Source organism: Staurois parvus, unplaced genomic scaffold (genome assembly GCF_062004578.1).
Source record: "Staurois parvus isolate SC_StPar_1 unplaced genomic scaffold, SC_StPar_1.0 ptg000053l, whole genome shotgun sequence".
NCBI lineage: Eukaryota > Metazoa > Chordata > Amphibia > Anura > Ranidae > Staurois > Staurois parvus.
In genome coordinates this window covers 2,432,302-2,444,129 of record NW_028317849.1, presented here as the reverse complement: position 1 = coordinate 2,444,129, position 11,828 = coordinate 2,432,302, and positions in this window count along the sequence as shown.

Sequence of the window (11,828 nt, the reverse complement as noted above, 5' to 3'; positions counted from 1 at the left end):
CCTCCACACAGATCTCCTCTAGATCTGTCAGGTTTCGGGGCTGACGCTGAGCAACACGGAGTTTCAGCTCCCTCCAAATATGTTCTATTGGATTTAGGTCTGGAGACTGGCTAGGCCACTCCAGAACCTTGATATGCTTCTTACGGAGCCACTCCTTGGTTATCCTGGCTGTGTGCTTCAGGTCATTGTCATGTTGGAAGACCGAGCCACGACCCATCTTCAATGCTCTGACTGAGGGAAGGAGGTTGTTGCTCAAAATCTCATAATAAATGACCCCATTCATCCTCTCCTTAATACAGTGCAGTCGTACTGTCCCCTTCGCAGAAAAGCACTCCCAAAGCATGATGTTACCACCCCCATGCTTCACAGTAGGGATGGTGTACTTGGGATGCAACTCATCCTTTTTCCTCCAAACACGACGAGTGAAGTTTAGAAAACATTCTACTTTGGTCTCATCTGACCACATGACTTTCTCCCATGCCTCCTCTGGATCATCCAGATGGTCATTAGCAAACTTCAGAGGGGCCTGGACATGTGATGACTTGAGCAGGGGAACCTTCCGTGCAATGCATGATTTGAAACCATGACGGCGTAGTGTTCTGCCGACAGTGACCTTTGAAACTGTGGTCCCAGCTCTCTTCATGTCATTGACCAGCTCCTCCCTTGCAGTTCTGGGCTGATTCCTCACCTTTCTTATCATCAGTGATACCCCACGAGGTGAGATCTTCCATGGAGCCCCAGTCCGAGGGAGACTGACAGTCATCTTTAGCCTCTCCTCTTCCATTTTCTAACAATTGCTCCAACAGTTGATCTATTTTCACCAAGCTGCTTGGCAATTGCCCCGTAGCCCTTTCCAGGCTTGTGGAGGTCCACAATTTTGTCTCTGGTGTCCTTTGACAGCTCTTTAGTCTTGCCCATGGTAGTAGATGGCGTCTGACTGACTGTGGGGTGGACAGGTGTCTTTAAAGAGCTCAGACAGGTGCTACTAAGTTAGATTAATGAGTGGAGTAGAGGTGGATTTTTTAAAGGCACAGTAACAGGTCTTTGAGAGCCAGAATTCTTGCTGTTTCTTAGGTGTTCAAATACTTATGTTCAGCAGTGCAAGACAAATAAATTCTTTAAAAATCATACAATGTGATTTCCTGAATTGTTTTTTTAAATTCTGTCTCTCAGAGTGGGAATGCACCTACAATGTGAATTTCAGACCCCTCCATGATTTATAAATGGGAGAACTTGCAAAATCGCAGGGTGTTCAGATACTTCTGTTCCTCACTGTATGTAAAAATGGTAGAATCAGTGCAGAAAAAAATAAACACATACACACATATATATATAGATTTATATTATACACATACCTACATACACACAATATACATACCTACACACACACAAATTCTCCTAGAAGTGAGTACACCCCTCACATTTTTGTAAATATTTTATTCTATCTTTTCATGTGACAACACTGAAGAAATTACACTTTGCTACAATGTAAAGTAGTGAGTGTACAGCTTGTATAACAGTGTAAATTTGCTGTCACCTCAACAAAACTCAACACACAGCCATTAATGTCCCATTAAACCGCTGGTAACAAAAGTGAGTACAACCCTAAGTGAATGTCCAAATTGGGCCCAATTAGCCATTTTCCCTCCCCGCTGTCATGTGACTCATTAGTGTTACAAGGTCTCAGGTGTGAATGGGGAGCAGGTGTGTTAAATTTTGTGTTAGCGCTCTCACTCATACTGGTCACTGGAAGTTCAACATGGCACCTCATGGCAAAGAACTCTTTGAGGATCTCAAAAAAAAGAATTGTTGCTCTATATAAAGATGGCCTAGGCTATAAGAAGATTGCCAACACCCTGAAATTGAGCTGCAGCATAGTGGCCAAGACCATACAGAGGTTTAACAGAACAGGTTCCACTCAGAACAGGCCTGGTCATGGTTGACCAAAGAAGTTGAGTACACGTGCTCAGTGTCCTATCCAGAGGTTGTCTTTGGGAAATAGATGTATGAGTGCTGCCAGCATTGCTGCAGAGGTTGAAGGGGTGAGGGGTCAGCCTGTCAGTGCTCAGACCATATGCTGCACGCTGCATCAAATTGGTCTACATGGCTGTTGTCCCAGAAGGAAGCCTCTTCTAAAGATGATGCACAAGAAAGCCCGCAAACAGTTTGCTGAAGACAAGCAGACTAAGGATATGGATTACTGGAACCATGTCTTGTGGTCTGATGAGACCAAGAAATGTATATGGTTCAGATGGGGTCAAGCGTGTGTGGCAGCAACCAGGTGAGGAGTACAAAGATAAGTGTGTCTTGCCTACAGTCAAGCATGGTGGTGGGAGTATCATGGTCTGGGGCTGCATGAGTGCTGCCAGCACTGGGGAGCTACAGTTCAATGAGGGAACCATGAATGCCAACATGTACGGTGACATACTGAAGCAGAGCATGATCCCCTCCCTTCGGAGACTGGGTCGCGTGGTAGTATTCCAACATGATAACGACCCCAAACACACCTCCAAGACGACCACTGCCTTGCTAAAGAAGCTGAGGGTAAAGGTGATGGACTGGCCAAGCATGTCTCCAGACCAGGGGCGGACTGACAACTCATGGGATCCCCGGGCAATAGGGGATCATGGGGCCCCTGTGTCCTTGCCCAAACTCAAAAAAGCCTATGAAAAAGGTACCAGGGGCATCTCATGGGGCCCCCTACTGACCCCGGGCCCTCGGGCAGTGCAAATGGTCAGTCCATCCCTGGGTGTGAACAATGGTAAAGGCATTTACCTTCCTTATAGACATGCATTGACCGAGTAATTTTAATATAGCAACAGGACCACTAAAAGGAAACCAATACCAACTAAGATATAAAGGACAGTTACCTGGCTGCTATGCCAACCCAACTGCTTCAATATTCAGTGTAACTGACCCAGAACAAGTATGCCGATCAGGATCTGCTAGCTACACACTTGTATTGGCACGCACTATGAGGCAGTCAAGCTAGATTACTACCACTGACCTAGAAGAATAATGTGGGATGGGAGTTTAGACTTTCCTGACTATATGCTTGTTCAAGGTTAGTGATTCACTTGGTGGTAAAGCCAGAATTAGGGTGACAGCCCCCTAGCCTGTACCTTAATTAAAGAACAAGCCAGCTACCACATTTCAACCTGCAAAGGCTCACTGCAGAACTGCACAAGTTGCAACCTGCACAAATTAGGAGCAGGACTACACAAATACCTATTTAAGATTTGTCAGATGTTAAGTACCTGTCCAGAGCTTTTCTCGGTATTGCAAATAGAAACCAACCCAAATTCCAACTTCATAAGCATTTTAAATAGCTTGCACAAATCTTACCAGGATATGAATGAATGTCTTTTTTATTTTAAAAGAAAAGGTGGAAAAAGAATGTTTTTGTAAAACCAAAGTCATGTTGGGTGTGATCTACAGGAAGAGTGTTGCGTGATGCTTGTTTGATAGGTCTGTGGGTTACATCAGCAATGCCACAGATGTCTTGAAACAGTGTTTAAAGGAAACCTTGTCATGAGATGAATATGGAAATTGCTTTTTTTTCACATCCTATAAAACACCAGTTATCTGACCTGAAACAAAAACACACACCAGGAGAGGTTCTAATGCAGGCCATAGACGGGTCGAAAACCGTCCATTTAAAAACAAAAAAAACCGAAAAATCGGTCGCTCAATAGGCCGACGTTACCACCAATGGTTAAAAAAAACGGCCGATTTTCGTCCCGTCTACGGCCGGCATTTAACTACTTCTGTCCCTGCAGAGAGCTCCGCTATTATATTTGACATGAAAAACTATTGCAGTTGCAACAATGTATCCATTTGTATCCATTTCGGATACAGATGTTTTTATTCAGATACAAATAGATACATTGTTGCAACCCCAATACTTTTTCATGTCAAATATAATAGTGGACTGGAATTCTTCTTTTTCTTCTTGCAGGTCACGGCTCATGCGCAGATTTTTTTATCGGTAAAAAGATTGGCTGATTTGCCCATCATTGCTGGGAAAATCGGGCGATCGGCAAAATCGGCCGATTTTTTTCCAACTTCACCGATAAAAAAAATGTGCCAAAATCCTAAAAAATGGCCGACCAAACGGTGCGAAAATCGGCCGATTTTTGACCCGTCTATGGCCTGCATTAGTCCTTATCTGAGTAATTGTTTCACATTAACAAAGCAAGGTCAGAATGACAGTCATAACTAGGATAGTCACAAAGAAAGGTCAGCAATGACAACTGTCATGTATCTGGGGACTGCTAGTATTTTGACTTTAATGTATATTTCGTAGCTTGGAGAATAGTATAGGACACAAGCATGGTATTAATAGAGCCTGTATCACTACATAATAGGTTGGTAGCTTCAGGTGATTAGACGCTCGCAAAGCTTTGGGGACACGCCCCCCCCAAAATCTTACCCTACGTTGTGAATCCTCAGTTTTGTAGCAAGCAATTTTGCCATGTTGTACCCTGCGCTCAGAGCAAAGACTAAAAAAGATCTAATAACCAACTTATTTTTCAAGCAGGAAGCTGCACTCAAAATACTTGAATACAGGATAATAAATAAGTCATGCTAAAAAAAGTTGTGCTACCCTTTCACGTAAGTGTCAAGCTAAGAAAAAAAAAAAAATCACACAATAGTGCACTGCGGCAATTCATACAAACATATTTTTCCATGCCATGAACAATGTTATAAATGATATATAGGCATGAAAAGCCAAATCCAATGTAGATACAGTTTAAGCAAAAATTGTGTGGTAATTTTTCAAACATGCCCAGTGATCCAGATATCCACTTTAAGACCAGGCCTTTATCTGACACTTTTTGTTTACATCTAAAATCAGTAATTTTTTGCTAGAAAATTACTTAGAACTAGGGCTGCAACTAACAATTATTTTCATAATCGATTAGTTGGCCGATTAAATTGGATATAAAAAGAAAAACCTAAAAAAGAAAAAAAAAAAAGTTTGGTGTATAGTTTAATATGTAAAGTCATTTATTATTGAAGTGGTAGTGGTAATGTGGCAGTGGTAAACATAAATAATCAGCTATATGGTTAGGGAACAAACTATCAAATCCCTTCTAAGACTAAAAGACAGAAGAGATGTGCATATACTATTATAGGTTGGATCTGGTACATACTGTATGATCAGAATCAAAATTTTTATTTAAAGAAAAACAAAAAAGTAGAAAAAGACCTAAAACGTTGTTTTGTAGATTTTCAGACAGGATTTTAATATAATATTATGCAAGTGAAATTTTCCTCCAAAAATTTTAATTTTAAGAACGTTCATTTGATGATCATTAGTGGGGTCAAATCAATGCTCGTTTTCTACCACAATGCCGAGAAAATTCGAAGGAGCAGACTAGAACTTTTCTCGATCAAACAAATTTTTGGACACTATGTGGCTTTCATTCTGAAATTACATTAATTTTATATTCCAATGGTTTTTATAAATTTTTATACATTATAAAACAGAGGCAATAAAACTCGCCCACACAGGGGCTATCAATTGCACAGAAAAAAAAATGCAAAATAAAAGGAAAACAGTGCTCTAACGCCAACAGGGTAAAAGGTACGCCCACGCAGGGGCCATCAATGGCACATAATAAACAAAACATTAATGCAACTGACTCTAACAACTAAAGGCAGCTGTCCAGTCACACCAAAAACAGAGAGAGAGAGAGAAAGGGGGAAAAAAAAAAAAAAAAAGGGGGGGGCAAAAAGCAGGGGTCCAAGAGCGCCAGTATCGAACGTCATTACATCCCCAGGCTAGCCGGGGGGAGTGTGGGAAAGGCATATTGCAACCACGGGAAATTACATTAATTTTGAACTTGGATGTTAAAAGGCAAGTGAAATTTTCAAATAACATTCATTCAACGAATGTACAAAGAATTTTTGCAAAAATACTTCGAAAATCAATACGTGTATGGGCTGCATAAGACAGCAGCATGCTTTTTTTTAATCACTTGTCATAATGGGGTTAAAAAAGAAAAATATCTTTGTAGTACAAAAACAACAGATAATCATGAAGCTATAGGAAGGGTGGAGGGGAGATATACAGTACCTTAAAAAAAAGTATTCAAACCCCTTGAAATTTTCCACATTTTCTCATGTTACAACCAAAAACATAAATGTATTTTATTGGGATTTTATGTAATAGACCAACACAAAGTGCCACGTAATTGTCAAGTGAAAGGAAAATAATTGGTTTTCAAAATTTTTTACAAATAAATATGTGATAAGTGTGTCGTGCATTTGTATTCAGCGCCCCCAAGTCAATATTTTGTAGAACCACCTTTCGCTGTAATTACAACTGCAAGTCTTTTTGGGTATGTCTCTACCAGCTTGCACATCTAGAGAGTGACAGTTTTGCCCATTCTTTTTTTGGATAATCGCTCAAGCTCTGTCAGATTGGATGGAGTGTGTCTGTGAACAGCAATTTTCAAGTCTTGCCACAGATTCTCAATTGGATTTAGGTCTGGACTTAACTGTGGTGTTAATTTTCCACCACACATAGCGTTTTGCTTTTAGGCCAAAAAGTTCAATTTTGGTCTCATCTGACCAGAGCAGCTTCTTCCACATTTGCTGTGTCCCCCACATGGCTTCTCGCAAACTGCAAACAGGACTACCTATGGCTTTCAACAATGGTTTTCTTCTTACTACTCCTCCATAAAGGCCAGATTTGTGGAGTGAGCGACTAATAGTTGTCCTGTGGACAGATTCTCCCACCTGAGCTGTGGATCTCTGCAGTTCCTCCAGTTACCATGGGCCTCTTGGCCGCTTCTCTGATTAATGCTCTCCTTGTCCGGCCTGTCAGTTTAGGTGGATGGTCATGTTTTGGTAGGTTTGCAGTTGTGCCATACTCTTTCCATTTTTGGATGATAGATTGAACAGTGCTCCATGAGATGTTCAAAGCTTGGGATATTTTTTTAGAACCTAACCCTGCTTTAACCTTCTCCACAACTTTATCCCTGACCTGTCTGGTGTGTTCCTTGGCCTTCATGATGCTGTTTGTTCACTAATGTTCTCTAACTAACCTTAGTTAGGGGTATCCGTAATGCACACTGCATGCATGCCACACTTTTCAGATACTTGTAAAAAAATTTAAAAACCATTTATCATTTTCCTTCCACTTCACAATTATGTGCCGCTATGTGCTGGTCACTTACTGACATGTACAGTTGTCTTCAAAATAATAGCAGTCAGACATCACTAACCTGATCAATCACTGTTTTTGGTAGAAATGATATTTCTACATGGCAAATAATTTACTAGCAGGTGTAGTAGAGTAATAGAAATCCAACAGACCCAACAGTCATGACATGCATGCTGCTGATTCTGTGTAATTGAATCACTAATTGAAAGGGGCATGTTCAAAATAATAGCAGTGTGGAGTTCTATTATTGAGGTCATTCATTCTTTGAAAAACAGGTAGCAATTATTGCCCTTATTTAACGAAGGAAGGCAGCAAATGTTGTACATGCTGGTTACAGTGCATTTCTCTCTGAAATTGTGAAGAAAATGGGTCGTTCCAGACATTGTTCAGAACAGCGTACCTTGATTAAAAAGTTGATTGGAGAGGGGAAAACATATAAAGAAGTGCAGAAAATTATAGGCTGCTCAGCTAAAATGATTGCAAATGCTTTAAAATGGCAACCAAAACCTGAAAGATGTGGAAGAGAGTGAAAAACTACCATTCGAATGGAGAGAATAGCCAAAATGGTAAGGACTCAGCCAACAGTCAGCTCCAGGAAGATCAAAGAAGGTCTAAAGTTACCCATGAGTACTGTTACAATTAGAAGACGCCTATGTGAAGCCAAGCTATCTGCAAGAAGCCCCCGCAAAGTCCCACTGTTGAAAAAAAAGACATGTGCTGAAGAGGTTACAATTTGCCAAAGAGCACATTGACTGGCCTAAAGAGAAATGGCACAACATTTTGTGGACTGATGAAAGTAAGATTGTTCTTTTTGGGTCTAGTGACCGGAGACAGTTTGTCAGACGACCCCCAAACACTGAATTCAAGCCACAGTACACTGTGAAGACAGTGAAGCATGGTTGCGCAAGCATCATGATATGGGGATGTTTCTCATACTACGGTGTTGGGTCTATTTATCTCATACCGGGGATCATGGATCAGTTTGAATACATCAGAATACTTGAAGAGGTCATGCTGCCTTATGCTGAAGAGGAAATGCCCTTGAAATGGGTGTTCCAACAAGACAACGACCCCAAACACACCAGTAAACGTGCAACATCTTGGTTCCAGACCAACAAGATTGACGTTATGGAGTGGCCAGCCCAATCCCTGGATCTTAATCCAATAGAAAACTTGTGGGGTGACATCAAAAATGCAGTTTCTGAGGCAAAACCAAGAAATAGAGAAGAACTGTGGAATGTAGTCCAATCATCCTGGGCTGGAATACCTGTTCACAGGTGCCAGAAGTTGGTTGACTCCATGCAACACAGATGTACAGCAGTTCTCAGAAACAGTGCTTATACAACTAAATATTCATTAAGTGATTCAAAGGAAAGCAAAACCTTCAAACATTTTTCAGTTTATATAGTGAATGTTTGAGTTTGTAAAGAAGAATACAAACACTGCTATTTTTTTGAACAGTCTAATATTCACTTTTCTTCAATTTTTTTTAGAGGAACAACACAAATTTGAGGTATTTTTCGTCATGTTTTGATTTGGAATAGAATGTGTAGTGTTCCCAATGCATTTGTGTGTATGGAAGTAAAAGCTATTAGAAGGATTTTGAGCTTTATTCACTTTTTTCAACACACTGTTATTATTTTTGAACACAACTGTATGAATGGTGTACTGAGCTGTAGGTATGTGCTGCACTGTGTATAATGACAAGTATGGATGGTGTACTGAGCTGTATGTGTACTGCACTGTATATACGGACATGTATGGATGGTGTACTAAGCTGTATATGTGCTGCACTGTATTTTCGGATAGGTAAACAAATAATGCATTCTGTATGTGGACCAACTAATCTATTGACAACTATTTTCATAATCTATTATAATGATTAGAACCCCAAACATTATATATATATTTTAGCAGAGGCCCCAGAGAATAACATGGTGACTACTGCAATTTTTTATTGCACGCGGTATTTGCGCAGCGGTTTTTCAAGAGCAATTTTTTTTTTTTTTTTTTTAAGAAAAAATACACTATGGAATTTCAATGCACAAAAGCACAATTAATACCAGATTGTTGGTAAAATATAAAAGATGATGTTACAGCGAGTCGATACCCAGCATGTCATGCTTTAAAATTATGCATGCTCGTTGAATGGTGCCAAACTAATGTACTAAAAGTCTCCATAGGTGACACTTAAAAAGCTTTTACAGGTTACCAGTTTAGGAGATACACAGGAGGTCTGGTGCTAGAATTATTGCTCTCGCCCTGTCATTCATGGCGTTACCTCACATGTGGTATGATTGCCATTTATGTATCGACATGGGACTGACGCGTGCCTTCACCTTTGCGCACAAGCACAGTGGGATGGGTGCACTTAAAAAAAAAATAAAAATACATATATATATATATATATATATATATATATATATATATATAAATAAATAAAAGGCATGACAGGTTCTCTTTATGAAGAGATATGGGATCTGTTAGAGCACAGATTTCTCCTCTGCCCTTATAAACTTCTAATCACACCAAGATGGAAAATTACTTGTTTACATACTGAGGAAATTGGAAGCAACTAAATACTTGTGGCTTCTAGTTTCTTATACTACAGAGATGATTGGGGAAGAGTCAGTCCTTGATCTCCTCTATGGTAAGGAAGTGGAACCACCAGCTTCGGTGCCGGGCTCCACCGTATGTAAAAACAATCCAGTAGCCAATTAGCTGCTAGGATTGCTTTTACACAAAACTGAATCGCCCCCTGAACAAAAAAAATACCATGTTGATGACTGCAGCTGCAAGTATCAGCCCGGTATAAGCTTCTGAACTGGAAACATGTATGTTAGCTGGTCCGGAAGCAGATATTGGGCTTCTTAACAAACTCACATGAGCCCCATGTGTTGAGGTCATAAACACATATTGATCTTTTAAATTAAACAAAGATAATCCCAGCCACCTCCACAGAGACCCACCGTGGACCAAAAGTCACATCAGTAAATATATGCAACATGGATCATAGGAAGGAAAAAGACACTCCACAAATCATAATGTAGTTAAAAAGAATATAATTTAACACAAGAGGGTACTCACAAACAGAAGTTTTCAAGGCATAAAAATCAACGTTGCTTGATCCACAGGCGTGATGACATTTAACCTCAATTTTTGCTGCGGTCCCTTGTGCCTGGCTTCTGCCATTGCTTTTGGTGAGGCTATTCCCCTGTGGGGTACTCACAGAGGAGGATGCAGAAATGGGGTAGGTATGTCCAAGAAGGAATACACAGCAACCAGGGTAGTGACTGTCCTGTAGTGAAGTCCTCTTGGTAAAAGGAGTAGAAGGAAGCTCCTGGGTACCTTAGAAAGGCTCTAGGCAAAAGTGGTGGTAGGGTGTCATCCACCTGTGACAAAGCTCTGAGTGGTTAAATTTTAGCCCCAAGTTGAAAGGTTTACACTGTGTGAGTGAATACATTTCAAACACAATCTCTGTTTCCTGATAGGAGTCCTGATCACGTAAAAACTCTTCTACTAATATTACTAATCAAGATACTCATACTGTAAAGCAAGTAATGGAGACATTATGACTAATATTTGCTGTAGAACAAAACAGCAAAGGAAAAAGAAAAAATAGGGTGACCCTGTCTTACCTGTACATGTCGCTGGTTCTTATATATAGGGTCCAGGTTTCACCTGTCACAGTGAGCATACACCCAAAGGGGACTTCAAGGTTTTGGTTCGAGAAGGATGGACCATGGGCTCCAAACCCCTGCAGCTAATTACAAGCATTGCACTGATGAGGTGAGTGCAAACACAAGGATCCACAGTCCAAAATTCCAGGCTATCCCCACGAAGTAGGGTCTGGGTTTGGCTCCCAAAGTTTTGCTGAGAATTCACTGTTTCTATTGTATTGCAAGACAGTGAAGTACTGAATGAAGAGTTGGTCAAAGAATTCAAAGTAAAGTAGTAAACTATTTAGGTCAAGAATGATTTCTCTGTAAAGCAGAGGAGCGCAATCACTTTAGGACACTTGAAGAAAGAAAAAAAAAAACTCATGGAATGGGCCATCAGCCTATAACCCAGGGTCCATGAATATTACACCTGTGCACTGTACATCATGATTAAGATAGTAAAATTCTAACTATACCAATATCTTCCAATAGTTTGATTATTTAGACTGAATCCTTTTCAAACATGTTTGTATATACAGCTACAGATTTCTTTCGTAGGAAAAAAATATAACATAGCAAATACATTTGCGACAAGTAATATTGTAGTTGAATGGTAATAAAAATGACTATTCCTTTTCAATAAGCAGCTCTGTAATTTTCTATAAAATGCAATGCAATATGGCTACCTGGAGGTTTTCTGCACACACAATGTGTACAGAATGCCCCCCGCAACATCATTTTCTACTTGTGTGATTGGCTCACTGATTGGACTGACTGGAGCTGAAGAAATATGGGGCTGCCATCAGTACTCTGAGCCACAATGTGGAAACAAGCTCAGGGAGGCCAGCAAAACATCAAAATACCTTTTTTGCATACTTACTCCAGGGTCAGCTTCATAGCCAGAAAGGTTAATTTGTATTGATCTCTGATGATCTACTGGTAAATAGCTAGATCAATGCCACGATTTTATTTTAGCCATATAATCCCCTTTTGTG